Source organism: Marmota marmota, unplaced genomic scaffold, assembly GCF_001458135.2.
Source record: "Marmota marmota marmota unplaced genomic scaffold, marMar, whole genome shotgun sequence".
In the NCBI taxonomy this organism is placed as follows: domain Eukaryota; kingdom Metazoa; phylum Chordata; class Mammalia; order Rodentia; family Sciuridae; genus Marmota; species Marmota marmota.
In genome coordinates, this window is record NW_026000076.1 from 2,049,329 (window position 1) to 2,069,673 (window position 20,345).

At 34.4% G+C, this 20,345-nt stretch overlaps 1 protein-coding gene across 2 annotated transcripts in view; it reads left to right on the forward strand.

The window, feature by feature from the left end:
- Window positions 1–20,345, forward strand: part of Dpyd (dihydropyrimidine dehydrogenase) — a 761,982-nt gene that overhangs the window by 318,112 nt on the left and 423,525 nt on the right. The gene's annotated exons all lie outside the window — the stretch shown is intronic.

Genomic DNA, 20,345 nt, shown 5'->3' on the forward strand with positions numbered 1-20,345 from the left:
GAGTGGTTGGCAGGCTCTGCCCCTCAGCAGGCCGCTGGGCCTGTTCTGTGGGTGGTCACAGTTCCGTCTACCTTGGCAGGCGCAGGGGGGAGGGGGCGGCTCTGCCCCTCAGCAGGCCGCTGGGCCTGTTCTGTGGGTGGTCACAGTTCTGTCTACCTTGCCGGCGCAGGGGGAGGGGGCGGCTCTCTTCTTTCTGTTTTAAATGCTCTTCTCCAATCACTTAACCTTTCAGTAGCTCAGTTTCTCCATATATAAAAAACAAACAAACAACAATAACAACAAAAACAAATAAAGCATAAATAAAACCTTCTTTCCCTACCTCTTAGGACTTGTCAGATTAAAATTAAGTAATGTGAAGTGCTTTGAAAATCAAATTGTAACACATTATTATTATCACACTCCATTTCCCAGCTTTTTCTTTTATCTGTTCACTTCTAAGTCCATCACTGGCTGCTGTCCCTCCTCCAACTATTACTTTTTAGTTCTTTGCAAAGTTCAGACATTAGCCATTTTTTTTCTTCCAAATATACTATTCATTCAGTGAGCCAACTGTGTCGTTCATTCATTCAGATATTTGTTGTAATCATTCCTCAAAACATGTTAATGATCCAGATGTGGTAATAAAGGAGGATCCCAAGTTCAAAGCCAGCCTAAGCAACTTAGCAATAATCTCCTTCAAAATAAAAAATATAGAAAGGTTGGGGGTATGGCTCAGTGGTTAAGCACTTCTGGGTTCAAACCCTGGTACCAAAATAAAAGAAAAAGCAACATATTAATAAATTTATTTTGAGTACCAGTTTGGTGGCTAGACTTATGGTAGTCATGATTTCACTTATGTGTACACTGTCTCTGAAATCTAGTTTTTCATGTCTCTGAAAACCTCTTTTTGTCTCATATTTATGTTTATGTATGCAATAAATACTTAGTGAGTATCTGGTGAATGCCAGAAGCTAAATTGTATTCTGAAGAGTACAAAGATGAATGTGTCATTTCCTGTACTTGAGAACTACACAGATGGAGAATGGAGCAGACCTATAAACTACTAATTGCTTTATGAAGAGATGAATTCATTGAGAGAGATACACAAAGTAAGGAATGCTATCCTTATCAGGTTTCCCTAAAGCAGATCTACTCTCAACTTTGCTGTTACTGTACATGGTGCCTTAATTCTTCCCATGGTCTTAATTCAAAATGTTATTACAGTCCTAGATTTCTAAATTTTCAGTTTTTCTTTTTACTCACTAATATTACATTAAACTATAGAATAAAGCTCTTTTTAACATCGATGAAACTTAGTGAATGGCCTATGTATACTATATATTCATCTTTATTTTGCACTGTTCTCTTTTGAATTTTCCTCCCAGTATGCAGTGCAGTGTGGATTCCATAGTTCTAACTTGGAAATTTTTGATGAATGCAATATATAAATACATATTGAAGAATTCAAGGAATGAAATAAATGACAGAGCACATATAAAGTACAGTGATAATTTTTACTCTCAGCAATATCAGATTACAATAATATTTAAAATGGAAATACTTTTAGAATATCAATTATATCAATAATGTGTATTTGAAAAGGTAATCCAAGTCGGGAAATTAAATTTTTAATCTAAACTTTTTCCACTGATATATTTCAGGGCATTTGCCAGACTCTGAATTGGGCATTTCACATACTGACTTAATTTAGAATGATGCACCAAGTCAATCTGTATTAAATATTTCCTATAATAAAATAAAAGTCCTTCAACTACTTATATAAATGTTAAGTATATCAAATTTATAAAATAAAATCAGAGAATATCCTTGTATTAGAGTAGCAAATTATTTAATTGCTACTAGGGCTAACGGCAATTATAATCATCACTGTTTTTCCTAATTCTGTATTTTTATTTACTTATTGTTTTCTGTTTGTGAATGTAGCAGTGAGTGGGAAATAGGAACAAAATACTACATATTTCACACCCTGTGCTTGTGTGCTTGTGTGCACACTTTAATTGAATCTTTCATTTACTACTGTCTCAAATAATGAAGGCCATGGTTTTCAGTTTTCTAATTCAATTGAGATAATAATGCTAGCCTTATTTAATATCTTTTCTGTGGAAAACTGAAAGTAGTTCTATCTTTAAAAAGTCTCCTCTATTCCCTCTAAGAATGTAAAATTTCAAATCACATTAAATTGTTCTACATTAATTTTAAAGGCTATCAGAAAATTGAGCACAGATTACTTCTTTTACTTTCAATCCAGAAATATCCTCCTCCACTGGAAGATTATACCTATCTATCCTTCTTTCTTTTCTTCTTTCTTTACCCCAGAGGCAATTTCTTCTGTTACATCTGAATGCTAATTTTTTTTTTAAATTTTAAATTTTGTCTCTTTTTATTTAAAAAATGTCAACTTTTAAGAGACATCTTACTTATCATTATAGTTGACTTTCCTGTTTATTTGTTTGGAACCACACTGCCAGCTGTATTATTAGTTTTTAATTGATAAGGGGTAGAGTTGCCCATCTTCACTAATCTCATGCTTCATTTTTCCAATGAGGCATTAAGTTGGCCTTGTCCTCACACTCACAGGAAGTTAGAAGACATAATTTATGGTTCTTTGAATGATTTTCAGACAACTGAAGAATGCCCTTTAGCCAATGCCATAATCTCGGCACCTTTTCCAAATGCTGCATCACAGCCATCCTCTCATTCTTTAAAAATGTCTCCTTTGAAAAGGTTTATGTCCTTCAATCTTCTAGGACCTATTACAATTTATCTACAAATTAAACTGTAAACCCCAAGAGGGCAAGAAATGTGCCTTTGTAGTGTGTTGGAATCACAATGGCAACTAACATATTAATGTACAATAGATACACAAATATATTTGTATCTGACTTGATTCAGTTTAGAATATTACCTTTATTCAAGGTAATTGTTAGTTTTACAACAACCTTTATTTTTCTTAGAAAATGTAAAAGTTACAAAAATAATTCTATTATACTATTGCTACTGTTTTTTTTTTCCTTGTTTTGGCATAGATTGTTGCATTCTTTGTAATTCAGTGAATATTATACTAATTGGAATCCGTCTGGTGTATCAGCTCAAAGCAGGAGCGTGGAGCCAGGCTGCTCAGCTGGAAACCTGGCTTTCTTCCTTCTCAACTTTATCTTCCTAGGGAGTTACTGAGTTTCTTTGTACTTCATGGTCTTCTCCTCAGGGCTTAAGGGGAATGATTATAGTATCTACTTCCTGGAGTTGTTTTAAGAATAAGTGAATTAATAATATATGTGAAATGTTTATATATAGGCCTAGCACACAGTAAGCATCTCTTACATTTTAGATGTTATTATTGTGTAATAAATGATATTTGAATAATTTCAATGAATTAGATTACACCCTTATAATTCCATGAATATTATCTATAGATAAAAGCATTTAAAAGTGAGGACTTCATCAGGGGCCTTGGAGGCTCTGTCAACTTGTCTTTGTATATAAGTGAAGCAGATGTTCTTACATTTATAATTTTAAATGAGAAAATGCTTAATATATTTGGTTGATTTTATTTGAAGAAAGAAAGTTCGCACTGTGTGTAATTATCGTAGTATATTTAATTATCAATTCTGATGCTTCTCATGCTATTGTGTAGAGTTTTTTTCTTCACTAATTTTTAGCTATTATAAATCCCCTTTTGAGTTTCTACAAATCAAGTATTTAAAGCATAAAGCATTTTCAAATAACTTTGCCTTTTCCTTTTAAAAATGGTAAACTGGGCCAGATTTTTTGTTTAACCTAAGATTATTATTCATTTTTAAGAAGGAAAGAAAGAAGTATTCCCAAGGATATTAAGCACTTGAAAATTATGAGATGATATAAGTGAGGTTAAAACCTGTGTTTGGGAGACAGGAAGCCCAGTGATAAGACTCCTCTGCATAATGCCTTAGAGACTGTGCAGGGGAGAAAATGACAGAGCGGTGGTGCTCTCTGACTGCGGCAGGAGGCATGCCCCTCTCCAAGGAAAGAATTCATGCACTTCACCCAATGCCTATGTTGTGTTTCTGCTCATCTTACTAGGAATGAGAGAGAATAAGAAAACACAAAACCCTGATCTTTCTGGATCTTTAATGCCACCCTTGGTAATCAGCTCCTTTGATAGCATTAATTGCAATTAGTTGCATAAGGGTGTATGGGTGGCACAGGGAGAGAAAGGTTTTAAAATCACTCATCAATCCCTCTTATTAGAAAACTCTCAGAAAAGTTTCTGAAAGCCTCATGGGGTAAATCAAGCATTCTGTCAATATCAACTTCGATTATAGCCTTGATTCACTTTCCCCCACACTGAGAAAAGGTGCAGGCTGTGGGTTAATTGGCCTTGTTCTGTCCTAAGTCAGAAATGGAAATTGCCAGTTTGGTAAAAAATGGAGGACCTAACACCCTGGCTGTGCAGAGATTCAGGGACTTTTCAAATGTGTTCATTTCTTTTTTTAATTATTAACTGTTAGGAAAAGCTTTAAGAAAAAGTGTTTTAATATAAGCTCAAGGTAAGTCAAGCACCCAATGATAAAAGGCACCTACTCTTTAAGAGGCCTGAAATCAGTATGTTTGATTTGTATATTTTTGTTTTTGTTTGTATTGTTTACTTAATAATATGTCACTTGGTAACTCACTAGTGGAATGAACAACACTAAGACATTTTAATAGCCTACTCAATTGGGGGACTTTATTTATTTTTATCAGTTGTTGTTGCTACCAGCCTGTTTTATATTTCAAACAATAAAACATCTCTTCCAGAGGCTACCGTGACATTTAGAGATTCAGTGAAGTTTTCTTTGAATAACTATTTACTCTTTTTTGGCCTCCAGTTTACATAATTCCTCTTCTTCCTTAGCAAAATAAAGGGGAAAGGGGAAGAGATGGAGCACAAGTTGAGAAACTATTGTAACTGACCAAATTTTTACTGTTGTATATAAGTAGAAATATTGGCAACAAAATTTAAAGGATGAAGTAAGGACTACTCTCCTAATTGCTAGGTAAAATACCTTTTTGACTAATAGGTAAAACCTAAGAGGAAGAGACTAATGATTAATATAATTGAGAATGGGTGAGATAGAATTGAAAAGAAAGTAGTCAGTACACTACGGTATATAGGATATATGTGATACAATAATTTACCTTGGGGGTTTCCTTATTTATATTTCCAAATATGCTGAAAGGGCCCAGGAGATCATATTCTCTAGTTCCCTCATTTCAAGTGTGTTCACTTAGTAACTTTGGATGGGCCTGCTAATCCAGGCTCTGAGTAGGGAGCTGGGACAGAGCAGTGAAAACGAAAATGCGGGTCTTTCCTCCAGGAATACACAGTTGAAGAGAGAAGACTCACAGTTATGGTGAATTGTGCTGGAAGTAGCTGAGAGTCCTAGGGAGGCACAGAACAGAGTCTGAGGGTTCAAGGAAGCTTCCTAGAGTGGGTGGGTTATGAGTTGAAGACCCAGTGATGTGTAGGAGTTTCCAGGTGGAAGGGGGGTGGAAGGGATGGAAGACACAGGAAGATTATGCAATTTTCTTAATACTACACTGTTAGATTAAGTAGTCATTTTACAGTCATCTTAAAAAGGTGTAAAAAAAATATGTCTTTAGAAAGTTATCATCAGCCTACTTACTGCATGCATGTTCTCATCCTCCTATAAAAGTATGAATTTTCCATTTTTATCTCTACAATAGAAGTTTATATTTTATGATTTCTACTATTTGTTCTCTCATTGTTCTTGCAATGAAGTACAGCTATACTCTAAGTACTTCTTGAAGTACAGCTATACTAGAAACCCTGTCCAGGCACTGGGAATGCAGACCAGTAAAGAGAGTCTTTGCCCCTTAAGGACCCATAAGCTAATGTGAGAACCAAATAAGTGTGTTGGTACAGAATGTGCTGATTTAAGATCACATTTGGACTGGGCTTTAGAGCTTAAGTAGAAGTTTCCCTGTTAACAGGAACAGCACATTCAACTGCATGGCAAAATGGCCTCCTATGACCAGGAAGTGGGAGAACATGATTGGCTAGAGCAAATGGTGTGGTTATATAAGGATGGGGAGTGGTCAGGGACAAGATGACAGGGAGTTTGGCTACACATTCCATTTCAGTGAAAGGATTATATGCTATGTTAGGACTTTCAGTTTTATTTTATAGGCATATGACAAATTACGAGGTTTAAATATTAGAGAGAACTTTATCTTGAATGAGGTAGTTCTGCCAGATGCTCAATATTCCTCTCTCTGTGTTTGGATTTTGAACTATTTGTAATATTCTCCAATTAGATGGGGGTTAGAAACCAAGGGATTACCTTTTAGGAATGTTCATGTTAGTAAGTAAGTACATTTTCTAATATTGAGTACCTGAATTAGGTAAAGTTACTCAATCACAGGGTATGATCCAACAGTTGTTCCCCTGAGAGGAAGCTCCTCCAGTAACATTTTCACTATAAGTAAAGAAAGAGAACCCTTGCCCACAGGAGTGATTCTCAAGTCATAGGCTTGACAAAGCAGGGTTATTATACATGCCTAATTTCTTTAAGATTAATTAATTAGAATCACTAACTTTAGCTTTTGAGAAAAGGCAAGAAAGATACCAAGAGACATCACAGAATTTAAACCAATGATTTTTTTTTCCAAATAGAAGGAAGCATCAGGGATAAAATAAGCATGCTGCTATATGGTGGCAGTAATGTTGAAGAGAAGATGGCCTGGAGTTAAGACAATGGTATCAAAGAAACCAGTTAAAGGGATTTTTTTGAGAAGTTTTCCTGGCTAAAGTGAACAAAGTGAGAACTTAGAAGAAAATTCGGAATGAAAATATATTTCTTTTGTCAGAATAGTTAGGATTTGGTTATCTGCTAGATAGAGTTTTGAAGTAGGATATCTAATTTGGGAGGCAAACAGATGTCTATAATGTTGACAGAACTTACAAATGCAGCAGGTAGAATGGATCTCAGGGAAATGGTGATGTGTTGCATTTATATTTGCTAATCTACTCAACAGTTGAGTCAGAATGAGAAAACATAGAGAATGATTGAAAGCAGATAGTGGGAATTAGTCAATATCATTTTCACTGTCATTTCCTATTGTCTAGAAAAGAGGCTATTGAATGAATGAATGAATGAATGAATGAATGAATGAATGTTATTATAACAACTTATAAAAGTATGATAAAGGAATTTATATGGTATATATTCTGGAATTCCAGAAACATCTCCTCTACTATATTATGTTTGTTAGGGACAAATGTTTTGAAGACCGCCATACAGGGCAGTTTTATTCCCCTTTTATTAATACATTTGGCTCCTCATGCTGCTGTTTAATTTTATAATGCCTGACTAATAGAATATTTATATATCCTCTAATTTGGTTGCCCAGTGATGAGAATAACCCCTTTTTAGTCTATTATGTACATTGTTTTTCTGTTAATTATATTTTGAGCAAAAAGCATTCTCAGGATTCCAAAAATAAAACTGAACATGTTTTCTTAAAAATTGCCCTTATTATGAAAAAGATTTCTTTTCTAGCTGAAAGATTCATTGTCTTTCTATTATAAAATATTCTGTGCAGGGAGAAGATGAAGTGGTGGAATCTAATGCAAGTGCCAGCATTTCTGCAGAATAACCATCCAAAATAATGGAATCCTTGTACAGTTTTTCTTTGGAATTACTATAAAGGGTAGAAGTGATGAGGAGGGAGGTCAAACTGATAACAGTGTTGAAAGTGATTTGGAATCAACATCACATCACTTACAACTGCCTTAGACATCTATTTGAAGCACAACATGATATTTCTGTAATTATTTTACTTCCCTTTAATAACTGCATAGGAATAGGTTTGTTTCCCCAGTGAATAGCTCTGTTCAGAGCCTTTCCTTATCTTTATTTTCCAGGTTTCACTACTGGTTGATATCATATGCATTCTTACAGGGAGACAGTGGATAAATCAAATCAAAGCAGTTTTCCATCAAATCAAAGATTACATACAAGAAGTAGAGCATGTAACAAGTTTTGTTGGGGAAAGAAGGCAGAAAATGGAAAAATAACATAATTGTTTCAGAGAGCAAAAATCATAAAACATAGCCAATGTACTCAGCAGATAGTGAGTGCAACAGATGCCCTGAGTTTTATTGACTCTGGCTTATTATATTTGTCTTTTAAATATTAGTTATCTAATAGTGTAATAAAAGGTTGTATTAGACCTAATATTCTTGTGAAATGTTAAACTACACAAAGCTGGTATGATATGTAAAATCAAAATGTAAAATTTAAACCATAAAGATATAGATTACATAATAATGGTCTAAATAATATGTATTTTGTAGGCAGATTGAGATTTTATGTTAGTTACTTTGCATTTGTGTTCTTGACCCAAAGGACAATATAGAAAGGACAACATATGTGATCTAAATCAGTCATGGATTAAATTAGACATTTACCTGCATAAGTGTTATTATATTACTTGGAAAATTACACTGGCTTGTATTTAATATCTGCCTCCAATTATGGAAGCTACCCAATGTAAGTACAATACATGGAATTGTTGGAGTAGGAAACCCATATTGACTTTAGCATACATTCAGGGGCCATGCCAAAACTGTTGATCAGCTCTATCCAGCATCATCCTATATTTTTTATGATAGCCATACTTAAAATATTATAATATTCTTAAAAGGGTTTTAAAAGAACGTTTAATTACATAAGCATTTTTCTTATACAAGTATATGAAAGAGTGTCTAACATATACCATACAATATGTCTTTTGTATATATACAATGTTTTTTCAAGTCCTCTGCAAAGTATATTGGCAAGTGGCTTGGTTTAATAAGAACCAGTATTTCCCCTTCTGTTTGTATTTTGTCTCCAAATGAACTTCTGTATCACTAGAATCATTGCACTATTCTCATGCTTTAATATGTAAATTTTTTTCTCTCATGATGGTAGTATTATGCTTCAATTTATTTTTGACACTCCCCTAATATCCCCTCCCACTTGCTTATGGGACCTGACTTCCTATTCTTTTATTCTGTATTTATTAAGTATGCAAGATTCTGTAAGGTTCTCCAAAGTACACAATAATATTATACCTGTATGCAGGAACTTACAGTCTAATACAGGAGAAAAAAATGTGTAAGTCAAATTGCCATAGGTAGTAAGTGACTCAAGAAGTAAGAGATAAACTGCTGGTATTACGCACAGGTTAGAGAGATGACTTCCTGCTGCAAGACTCAAAAAAAGGTTTTTGGAAGTAGTGGCATTTGTAATAGAGGTGGAGTCTGCTTAGGAGAACAGGGACAGGGAAAGCTTATCCACGTTATAGGAAACAGCCTGAATACAGTATACAACTGGAGTTAGTAGAGTGAGGATTGATAGACAATTACTAATTCATGAAGTGTCTTGAATGTTAGACTAAAGTATATGGATTTTATTACAAAGTTGGTGGATACTGGAAATCTAAAAGGCATGCAGATTAAATATACTTCTTTTCATATACATATGGAGCATGCGTTTAAATATGCTTCTCCTTTTTCACTCCTGCTCTTCTATTTCATTCTGTATATGTTATGTATTCTACAATATATTGATGGTACTACTGCAAGGTAGTTTGTATTTTAATCCAAATTAAGTCCAGACCCTAACTCAGTATTCACTGAATGGATGAATGAATAAAGGAATAGATGAATAAATGCTTGCATGAGAAGAATGAAAATAACTTCTATTCTAAATGCCCCAAAAGAAAATTCACAGTAAAGACAACAGTGTGTGCAAGTGGTATTAATGTGAAGTATTATTTGAAGGCTAGCAAGCCCCTTTCTCTGTATGGGAGTGGGCAGATGCTGGACACTGCCACCTGCATTGAAAACAGCCTCTTGTGACAGTCATCTTGTTTCTACTCTCACTTTTGTATGATCCTACAGAATCAGCTTAGAAACCGAAATTATATATTTCATTCTTTTGTTCCAGAGCCCCCAGTCTTTCTCCTGCCTCCACGGAGGAATTGGTCTGGCTGAAGCCCATTTCTCAGACTCCCCTCTTAACTTGCTTGTTTTCCTCCATCCACATGAATCTTTATGTGCCATTCTTGTAAGTCCCTTGCATCTATTCCCTCTTCCTGGAGTGTTCTGACTTTAGGTCATCTTCACTTGACTAGCTCATTTTCACCCTCCATGTTTCAGTCCTGATGTCATCTCATTGAAGAGACTCCTTGGGGCCTCCATTCCTGTAGTATCTCATGCACCACTCCTGCTTCTTATCCAGCTCATCTGATAATAGTCTTTGTCATGTAACCCTCTTCATAGCCATTTTCACCATAATGTGTTTCACTTACTTGTTTTATATTTTATTTTCTGTATTTTAACAGCTGAATATATTCCTTGTGAATACATTTCACAAGGAGACATCCCAGATCTGTGTTTACTATAATGCCTAAAACATGATTAAGACAAAAATTATTAGAAAAGAATTGCTAATTGAATGAATGAATGAATGGTAGCTAATGCCTTCAATTTTTTATATGCAGTCATTATTAAACTCCTAGAAAGAATAGCCTTGTAATGCCCTATCCTATATGTTTTCCAGATTCCTTGTCCTTAGCATCTTGTCTTTTTCCCTTACTATTTAACCCATTTATAACTGGATATTGAGCTCCAGAATACCAAATCTAGTTTTCAGCCTGCCTTATATTTCTCTTAAATGTTTTGATTCTCATGTACCTTTGATGAATCTTTCTTGAGCTTTTGTTCAGGTTGTGCTTGCTGCCACTTTAAAAACAGTGGTTGATTCTGCTTTCATCTGTATTTGCATTCTTTCTTCCAGAACTTTACCCATCTTTGTTACTGTATCTAATATCCTGAGGTCTAGGGATATATCTCCAAGTGCCCCTGAAAATCTCCAGGCACTTCCGGTCTAGACATGTGCAACTGATTTGTAGTTAGCTTCAAATCCTGAGAGTGCGACCTGGGCATAGTCCTCAACTATCAAATTGAGATGATGTCTATTCTGTGAGTCTCCAAAAAGATAATATATATAGTGCCTATCACAGAACCAGCCACAGGCTTATGTAGAAACTTTCTATGTATGTCCTGTAATCAACATCATCATCATCATCATCACCCCTGTTGAGTGTAGCTTTTCCAATACCAAAGATATCTTGACTACATGAAAATACAACTAGCTCTCTAGATAAATAAGTTATATTTAGAATCACACATTTACTTATGTACTAAAATTGTTTAAATACAATTCTACTGTGTGCTTTAAGTTTGCACTGAAGTGTGCCTACCAACGATTGACAAGGGGGAAAAAAAAAGCTGTATGATGGATATCAAAAAATAACATTAATGAGCTGCTAAAGCTAAAATTACAGGAACTTATGAAATTGGTTAAACATAAAAACCATTAAACTGTTTACTGAAGCTTCACAGATATACTGCAGCTAATGAGCATTTCTGCTATTTAAATAAGCCCAAATTGAACACACATTACATGGATACATAATTAGTCATGGCAGTCAAACACACATAGACTTACTTTTAAAGCTCTATTTAGGAAATCTTTTCCATTTGATTTATTTTGTTAATTAAAATATTTTTCTGTATTCACTTATATTTTAATAATATTGTTTTCACAAGTAGTATAATTTACTATAGGATTTCTATGTGTTTTTATTTATGCTTTGAATGCAGCAAATAGGGATTTTATGAAAGAGACTTACTTAACCCTTTTTTATAAATGTTTCTCACTTGATGGCATCATTCAGCATTTTATTTCTTTCACTGAGTAGTATATGTAAAATATTTCAGTCATCTTTCTACTTTTTTCACTGTCTCATAATTATCAAGAAGTATTAAGCACCCAAATGTGCATAGAATTATGATGATTATGGTCCAAATCAGATTAAAGGATGATCTATTCCTTCAAGGAGTTTGTAGTCTTAAGTGGATGGTATCATTGAATATAAATAAGCAAATCAAAGTGAGCATTGGGGAATCCAACAGAGAATTTGAAAACAATCCCCATATATTTACTTCAAGAACACTGACCTCCTTGAGGAGATCTCTTCCAGATAAAATGAAATCAAATCTTCAAGGAGATCAGAGTCTTAAATAGATGGAATTATTGCAGAGAAATAAGCAAATCAAGGTGAAGTGCTTGCACAATTTTTAATTCTGAATTGATTAGTTGGTCAGTTTAGGAAATGGAAATGAAACTCTCCATAGAATACAAGTAAAACAAAAGGAGTCTGTAAATGCTATTATTGACATCCACCCTTTCTATTTAACATGGAGAGCCTAAGTTTATCCTTAACATGGTGGGAAGAAAATCAGATCCTTACTTTTATTCTGCCTGAATTCTACAAGCATAGCCAAGGTGAAAATTGTCTAACAAGAGCAGCCAAAGAAATCAAATAGTCCAGTCAGTCAAAAGAAATTAACCATGTGCCTGTTGTTTCCAAGACAGTGTTTGTCACTATAGAAGCTTTTTCCATGCCCCCCCCCAAAAAAAAAAATAAAAAGAGGAATATTTGGGTATCTTTCCCACAATGAGCTGACTATTGTGGAAAGAAGAACAATAAAAAATTTAATCATTTAGAATATGATAATATGTTATAGGAATGCTAAATAAATTAAATAGGCAGGTAAAAGCCAAAACACATATATCAGGTTTCTCTTATGAGTCAATCATTAGGCTAGATGGTTGACTCGGATGTGGTCCCTGAACTGAAAGAGTAGAGGAGGCAAACAAATAATCGGAACAAAGTCACATAGTGCCTAGTGTAGCAGAAAGTGGTTAGCAAATATTTTAATGGAACAGGGAAAGAAAAGAGTCCAATGGAAAAGATAATCTAGGGGCCGAATCTGTGAAACTGGTCAAGACTACAGTTGGTCTCTGTTCCTTCACCCCCACCCACTCCATTTTAGTTACTCCATGATCTTTAGTGGTGATGTTTTAGACTATCATTGGCCCATTTGTCTTGGCTTTCTTTTGACCCCAAACCAGTGGTCTATAGCAAGGAAAGCTTTGGGGTCTGAAATAATTAAATTTAAATACTGGCTTTTCTACCTCTTGGCTATTTTGTTGATTGTAATATTAACTTTCAGGAGTTTTGTGTTTTACATGGAATAATATATGGAAATATGGAGCATTATGCCTGCCAACCACAAAGTAATCTGTGTGTACTGATTGCTTTTGCTACCCTTAGATAAGGAACTTATGAATGGAATATAAGAAGTATCTAAGAGAGGATTTCAGTGGGTGGATTCACAGAACATGTAAATTGAGTGGATGTTGAGATAATTGGAAACAGCAGATTCAAAGATTAAAGCAGGTTTTAAAGCTCTATTTTTAGGCCATTTGAGAAGAGAGAATTATAAGAAAAAGGAGTGATGAAGGTTCAAGAAACATCATCTAAACAAGTGGAAATGCAGAAAGTATGGAGTAGTGGAAGCTGACCCAAAGAATTTGATGTACAGAAAGTGGTTGTCTGTTGAATTCTGATAAGAAATCAGGCTTGGCAGTGCCACAACTAGGGTGAGGCCAGTGAGGCCAGTCAGGCACCTGTGTGGGCTCTTGCACTATGCTGAGGAGAAGGAACTCCTTAAATTGTGTCAATTGGTGCTTCACTCAGTTCATCTTATACCTAGCTCCAAAGCAAGACCCTGAAGCAAATACAGGAATTGGAACTGGAAGCAAATCCTGGAATTGTTTAAAGATGGGAGGTACTATACATATATGTATGGCCTTATGGGAAATGTCCAATTTAGAGGCAGTAGCTAATAATAGAGAAGTGAAGATGTAACCTAGGGAGGAAAATCCCTACCAAGTAAGAGGGGAGGATTCTAGGGTTCATGTGGAGATGCTGGCATCTGATAGTGGGAGAGTCTTTAAATTGTATTAATAAGGAAGGATGACAGAGTAGGTAGAGATCCAGTGGGTTTCTACTTTGGGCAGTGAGAAGACACGGGAGATTTCAGGTCATAGCTTATGTGTTTTCTAGGAAATATGAGACAGGACTTCTTACAGTGAGGGCAAGGAACAAGGGCTAGAACTGCCCAGCTTTTAAGGAGAATAGCAAAGATATGAATGGTGGTCACAGTGAGTAAAACTGAAACATCCAGCTCACTGATAATCAATCATAAATTCGAGGAAGGCCTAGAGGAAGCTTGTGAACTAGGTTCTGGATGTAATGATTTGGAAGGGCCAGTAAAGAGCCAGTTTGTAACCTTTAACAAGCAGCCTGAGTGAAAGGAAGAGGTCAAGATAGAGTTTGAGGTTATTTTCATTGAGGTAAAGTTCATGGCCCCAAATGACTATAATTTCTGATGGAAAAAGTGTAGTGTGGACCAAGTATTTGACAGCTAGGAAGACGAAGAGAAAAAAGTAGGCAGGAGTTGGAGTTCAAGAAGGATAGCTTAAAGATAATGAAAGCCCAGAAAGAGTGGCATTCTACAAATCTGAGAAGAAAGGAGGTAAAAAATAATGTGACCCAACTATTGGATTCTATAGAAATGCAAAAGGGAGCAGGACTGAGGTCACAGAATTTGGCAACTTTTTTATCAGAGGGGTGAACTGGAAGGAATAACTGGGTGGTAAGAAACGAAGGCAGTCAACATCAATTAACTCTAACAAATTGGGTAAAAGGAGATATAAGAATGATTGTGAGAAAAGAGTATGGTGTCAAAAAGTTGATGTTTTTTCCAAAATAAAGATGGGGAGAAAATGAAAAATACAAGGTACTAAAGAGAATAAGAGATACTATTTAAAACCTTAGAGGAGCAGGAGGGTAGATAATCAAGGTTAATTCAGGGGTGGGTTTATAGAAGGAAATGATGAATCTTCATTGTGGTCTCCTTTTAGGTTGAGGGAATAATGTGTTGGATAAAATAGTGACAGGAGGGAAATATGAAGACAGAGCTTGTGGCATTCAGACTTGATTAGTTGAAGGTGTTTTCTGGTTTTTTCCCTTCCTTATTCAGGTTGTTCTATTTAACAGGACTGTGATATCCTGAACCTGTAGTCAGACTACTTACTTTTGCTGGGATTTTGCTTTTAGCTCTGAATTACTGAGATTGCCTTTTTGTTTCTTTGTGCTTTGGTCCAAGTGGGTAATAGGTGATGTAAAATTAAATAACAAGTACATAGATTAATTCATCTATGCTTTCAAGATATCATTTGTTATAAATGTTGAAAGGTTTTATTCCCACATTGTTTTATAACACATCAAACACTACAAAGAATACTAATAACCCTTTTTCATTATGATTTCTGTTGTATTGCTTTATTGTTTAGGATTAATTTATATTTATGCATTAATATATAGCATTCTTGCCATCTTTTTACAAATACTGAGAAATATACTTGTCATTTGCTTGTGGGTTTCTCTTCTATGTATATGACAGCACAGCTACATCAGTTTAATTGACCTTGGCAATCTGCATCTGCTAGTGATGTGTCCCTGAGGGACGGTTTCTGCAATTTTAAGCTGTGGCTTATTGAAAAACTTGTGTGTCACAATACAATTAAGTCTATATAAAAAAATCATTTCATGCATAACATTAAATTGACTAAAAGTTCCTATTTCAAAACCATTTCTTGTTATAAAGCCACCTCAGAGTGTCTTTGTTTTTTAAATAAGCTCATTTGAACACAGTAGTAATTAAGGCAGGAAATTAACATAAATCTTGAATGTTTGGTATGAATTAAGGATGTTTTCATTCTTTTTAAAGACTGCATAAAATTCCAGGCATCATCTCATTTAGCATATTTCTTTCCCATTTGCAGAATAATATGGACTGTGAATAAGCATGTTCTGGGGTTCTTTCTCAAGTTCTTTTTCTACTCCACCATAGAGCTGCTGGGACATATGCTGCAATCTCCATCAAAATGCAGTCCCATAGAAATCTGCAAGAAAACTGTATATTATAACAGAAAACTCCTACCCTTCCTTATTTTATAAACAAGAAAGAAGAAATACAGTCCCTCTATTAATATTCATTTAACACTTCATAGGAAATGGCAAGCAGCTATTTGGTTTGCAAATGTAAATATACATTTTTCATCCACTTGTGCTTTCACTCCTTCCAAGCTGGATAAAGGCAGAACAGAAGAAATGCTTCTGAGGTTTATTCTTATTGCATTCCCAGTTAAATGTATCAGCAGAGACAGATGTAAGAGACCTGTGAGTTCATAGAAGGGTGGTTATGATGAGGAGGAGAATGATGAAGGTCTTCCTTATAAGAAGCACCTAAACAAACAAACTCCTAGTGAGCAAATGATGAATAAAGTAGACTTTCTTTACCAAATTCTTGACTTGAGTTCTAAGTTAGGTACTTTGCAGTTTAAAAGGTATCTTTAAACAATAAAAATGGCTATATTTCAAGATTCGTTGAAATTAGGACAGGTGTATGGATCCATAAGCAGATTGCACAAAGTGTTAATAAATTTATAAAGCCTATATAAGTAACACGTATGCTTAAATTTTTTCTACTGTATCCACAGAGAAAAGATCCTAATCACTTGATGTTCAAGTTGTGACAAGCAGTTCTTCTTGGAGTAGCTGCTTAGTGCCATGGAAAGAAAACATTTATAACTGACAGTAGCATTGCTTGCATTCATAAAAGTAGTCAATGCTCTACTTTTTTCAATGATGCTTTTATAGATATGGACAAGTTAAATTTTAAATATTAAAATCAATACAAATTATCTCTATTTTGATTTATATTAATGATACCACATCCAGCTGTGTGACCTCTCACTTTTTCTTTTTATTTCTGGAATGAAATTAAGAATGTGTTCAACTTGAAGGCCTCCAGAAAAAAACAGGGAAACTCAGTAAATAATTTTCAAAAGGAGGCTGAGATTATTTTTAATATGAAAGAAGCTCATCTCTATTTCGGAATATGTTATCAAAAAATTGTTTGATTTTTAATGAGGTCAGATGGATATTACAAATGATAAAATAATTAAAACAGTTGATATTCTAGTCCAAGACTTGAAAGGATAAATGAATCACATATTGAGAAAGTGAGCTTATTTTAAAAGTACATGAGTATGTGAAAATGTTTAGAGACACATAATGATACAATGCTTATGCAGTGGAAATGCTCATGAATAGAAGGGTATTTTGAATTCACAAGTAAAATATTCCTATGGTACCAGTATTAAATATTTTAAGAAATATTAAGTTACTTAATAAATTTATAGTAATATCCCTCTGATTGACCAAGTTTGTGATGGAGCTTGAATATTACATTGAATTATGTATATATGCCTTTGTATATATTATAAGAAATCATAAAGAATATTTCCCAAAAAATTCAGTTTAATTAATCAAACGTTTATTAAACACCTTATGTGTATAATGCACTGTGCTCAAGCAAATATTCTAATATTGCAAGGTCTGAATCTCAAGTAATTTCAGGGCTCCTCTACTCCTCTCTAAGAAAAGAAAAATTTACAAATTTAAAATTCAAATAGGCTCTTGAAAGAAGCCCATGCAAGTGAGAGATCCTGACTTAAGCTTCAATTATTCCACAGTGTGTGTGTCTTTAACTGCAATAGACACTGTGGGAGGTCAAAGATAACCAAAACATAATCCCTACCTTGCTTAATCTTAGAGTGAAATCTGTGCTTAACTTTCAAGGATATTCCTATAAAAAATGAGATAAATATATAAAGGGGCTTTTATCTCCTAGGGAAACAATTCTGAATTTGTTACCATTTAAAGACCATCTTTTTTTTTTTTTTAGAGCTTTATATGGGCCAAAGTTAGAGGTTTAGATAAGTGAAGTCATTTCTTATAGAAAATAATTGTCTTTAATTCCTTGCTTATATCAATTGTTTTAGTCAGCTTTTCATGGCTGTGACCAAAATACCTGAGAAGAGCAACTTAGAGAAGGAAAAGTTTCTTTTGGGCCCACAGTTTCAGTCCATGGTCAGCTAACTCCATTGTTCTGGAACAAAGGTGATGAAGAACCTCAAGATGGAAAGATGTGACAGAGGGAAGTTGCTCAGCTCATGGCAGTCAGTAAACAGGGACAGAGAAAGAGCAAGAAACTAGAGACAAGATATTTAAAACATGCCCCCAATGACCTACTTCCACCAGATACATCTCACTTGGCCACAGTTACCACCTAGTCATCCAGTCTAATAATTAATCCAACAAACTGATTAATCCACCGAATAGGTTATAGCTCTCATAATCTAATTATTTCACATCTGAACATTCCTGTCACACATGAATTTTGGGTGGGACACCTCATATCCTAACCATAATATTTATAAAATTTATTGCATATATATCATTCATTGATGATGTATTTTAATTGCCATTGTTAAAGTAGCTTGATTGACAAGCCATGTTCATTCACTATTAACTTTCTTGCAACTCAAGTAACTGTCAACAGATGGTAGTGATGATCTGTTATGCAATGGGGAAAAATGATAATGGTCTTTTCAATGTGACCTTTAAAAACACTAGAAAAAAATCTCAAAATGCCATTCTGCATTTAAAATAATTATATTAATATTTAATTTTACTCTGGGTGAAAGGTAAAATGGCAAAAGAAATACAAATAGAAGATTTTTAAATAAAAATGTGTGAATGTGATAGTATGGATTAATCTTCTCATTCATTCATTCATTCCTTCCTTTATGAATTCAATCCAGTATCTTCTATGTTCTAATAACCATCCTAGTCTCTGTAAGTCCTAATCTTTAAATACAAAGTTACAAATATATACAACGATTTATTTTTATGGTGTATATTTTTCCTATTTGAGAAAAAAAAATAAGTGTTTTAGGTGCCAGAAATTGTTATTTATATTTGTTTGCTTTATTATATACTGGATTCTTAATGTATTCAATAACTACCATTTCATCCCAGGACTTCCTAAGTACTTCTCTTTTTTATTTGTTATTTTCTCTTTTGAGATGGAGTAAAGAATCGCTGTCCTGATATGCTGTACTTAAAACCATGACATGAACCTTCATTCCTAACCCTGGACTCACTTTGCACTAGCATTAGATGTTGTTTACTTTTCTTTGTTTCTTCTCTTGAATACCTATTTCTCTTAAGTTGTATTCTTTCATCACTTCTAAGTTCCGGATGTTTATATCCAAAATTTCATTTAGATAGTTTTCTTAGAGGATCTCAACTTGTCCTTGTTACATGATACTTTTAGATTCATTGGAAAAACAATATATTTGACAAATAATTCTAAAATTATTTTATAAAGCAGTTTCCATAAGAAATGAATGGTTAGGTTTGTTTGTTGGTTTTTACAAAACAAAACAGAAATTGCTGGCTAAATGTGACTATATTACTGGGTCTGGTTAATTGCTTATTAGTAAAGGCAGATAATTTGATAAAAATGTAGAAGACTTTGCATTGTTTGCTGTATAAAATGTCTGTAAAAAGAAGAAATTGGCCACTGACTCCAATCTATAACTTATAACTGATATACAGGAACAAGTATGGGATAATTTGAATAGTAAAAATGTTCTGGAAAATGTGCTATGGATAAATAAATTTTAAAAAGTTCACTTTATATGTGTGTTAGTGTTATATCTATACAACAAAATATCTGAGAAAAAAAATTAAAGGAGGAAAGGTTTATTTTGACTATGGCTTCAGTCCATTGTTGGCTGACTCCATCGCTTTTAGGCCTATCTTAAGGCAGAACACCATATCAGAAGGAGAAGTATAGTGGGGAGGAAAGCTGTTCTCCTCATGGGGGAGAGAGAGAGAGGAAAGAAGAGGAGAAGGAGAGAGAATGCACTAGAGAGAGAGGCTGGGAACATTTCGTTGCATTTAAGGGCCCCACACCCAAGGACCCACTCTCTCCAACTAGGCCCGATCTCCTAAGTTTCCACCAGCTCCTAATAATACATTAAATTATCCATCAGTGTATCCATTGATGAGGTCGCAGCCTTCATAATCCAATCACTTTCCAAAGCCTCACTTCTGAACACTGCTGCCTTGGGGAGCAAGCCTTCAATACATGAGCTTTTGGGGGACACTTCTGATACAAACCATAACAATATGTAATAGGAAAGACTGTACTTTATTTCTTTTTGGATCTAGTACTGCTTAGATGTGAAACATTGCCCAAATCTGTGGTTTTTCATTTCTACATATGTGGTATATTTCAAGTAGGCTAAGTCAGTATACTTTGAGTGTGTTAACTCCAATATTTCATTAACTTTCTATTTTTATGGTCCATTAAAAACAGTTGCGTGAATCCCTGGAATAATAATTAAATCATAATTTTTCATAATTTTCAAATTATTAATATGTGCTGCATAGATTAGTCATTGCCTGTTGTCTTTTGC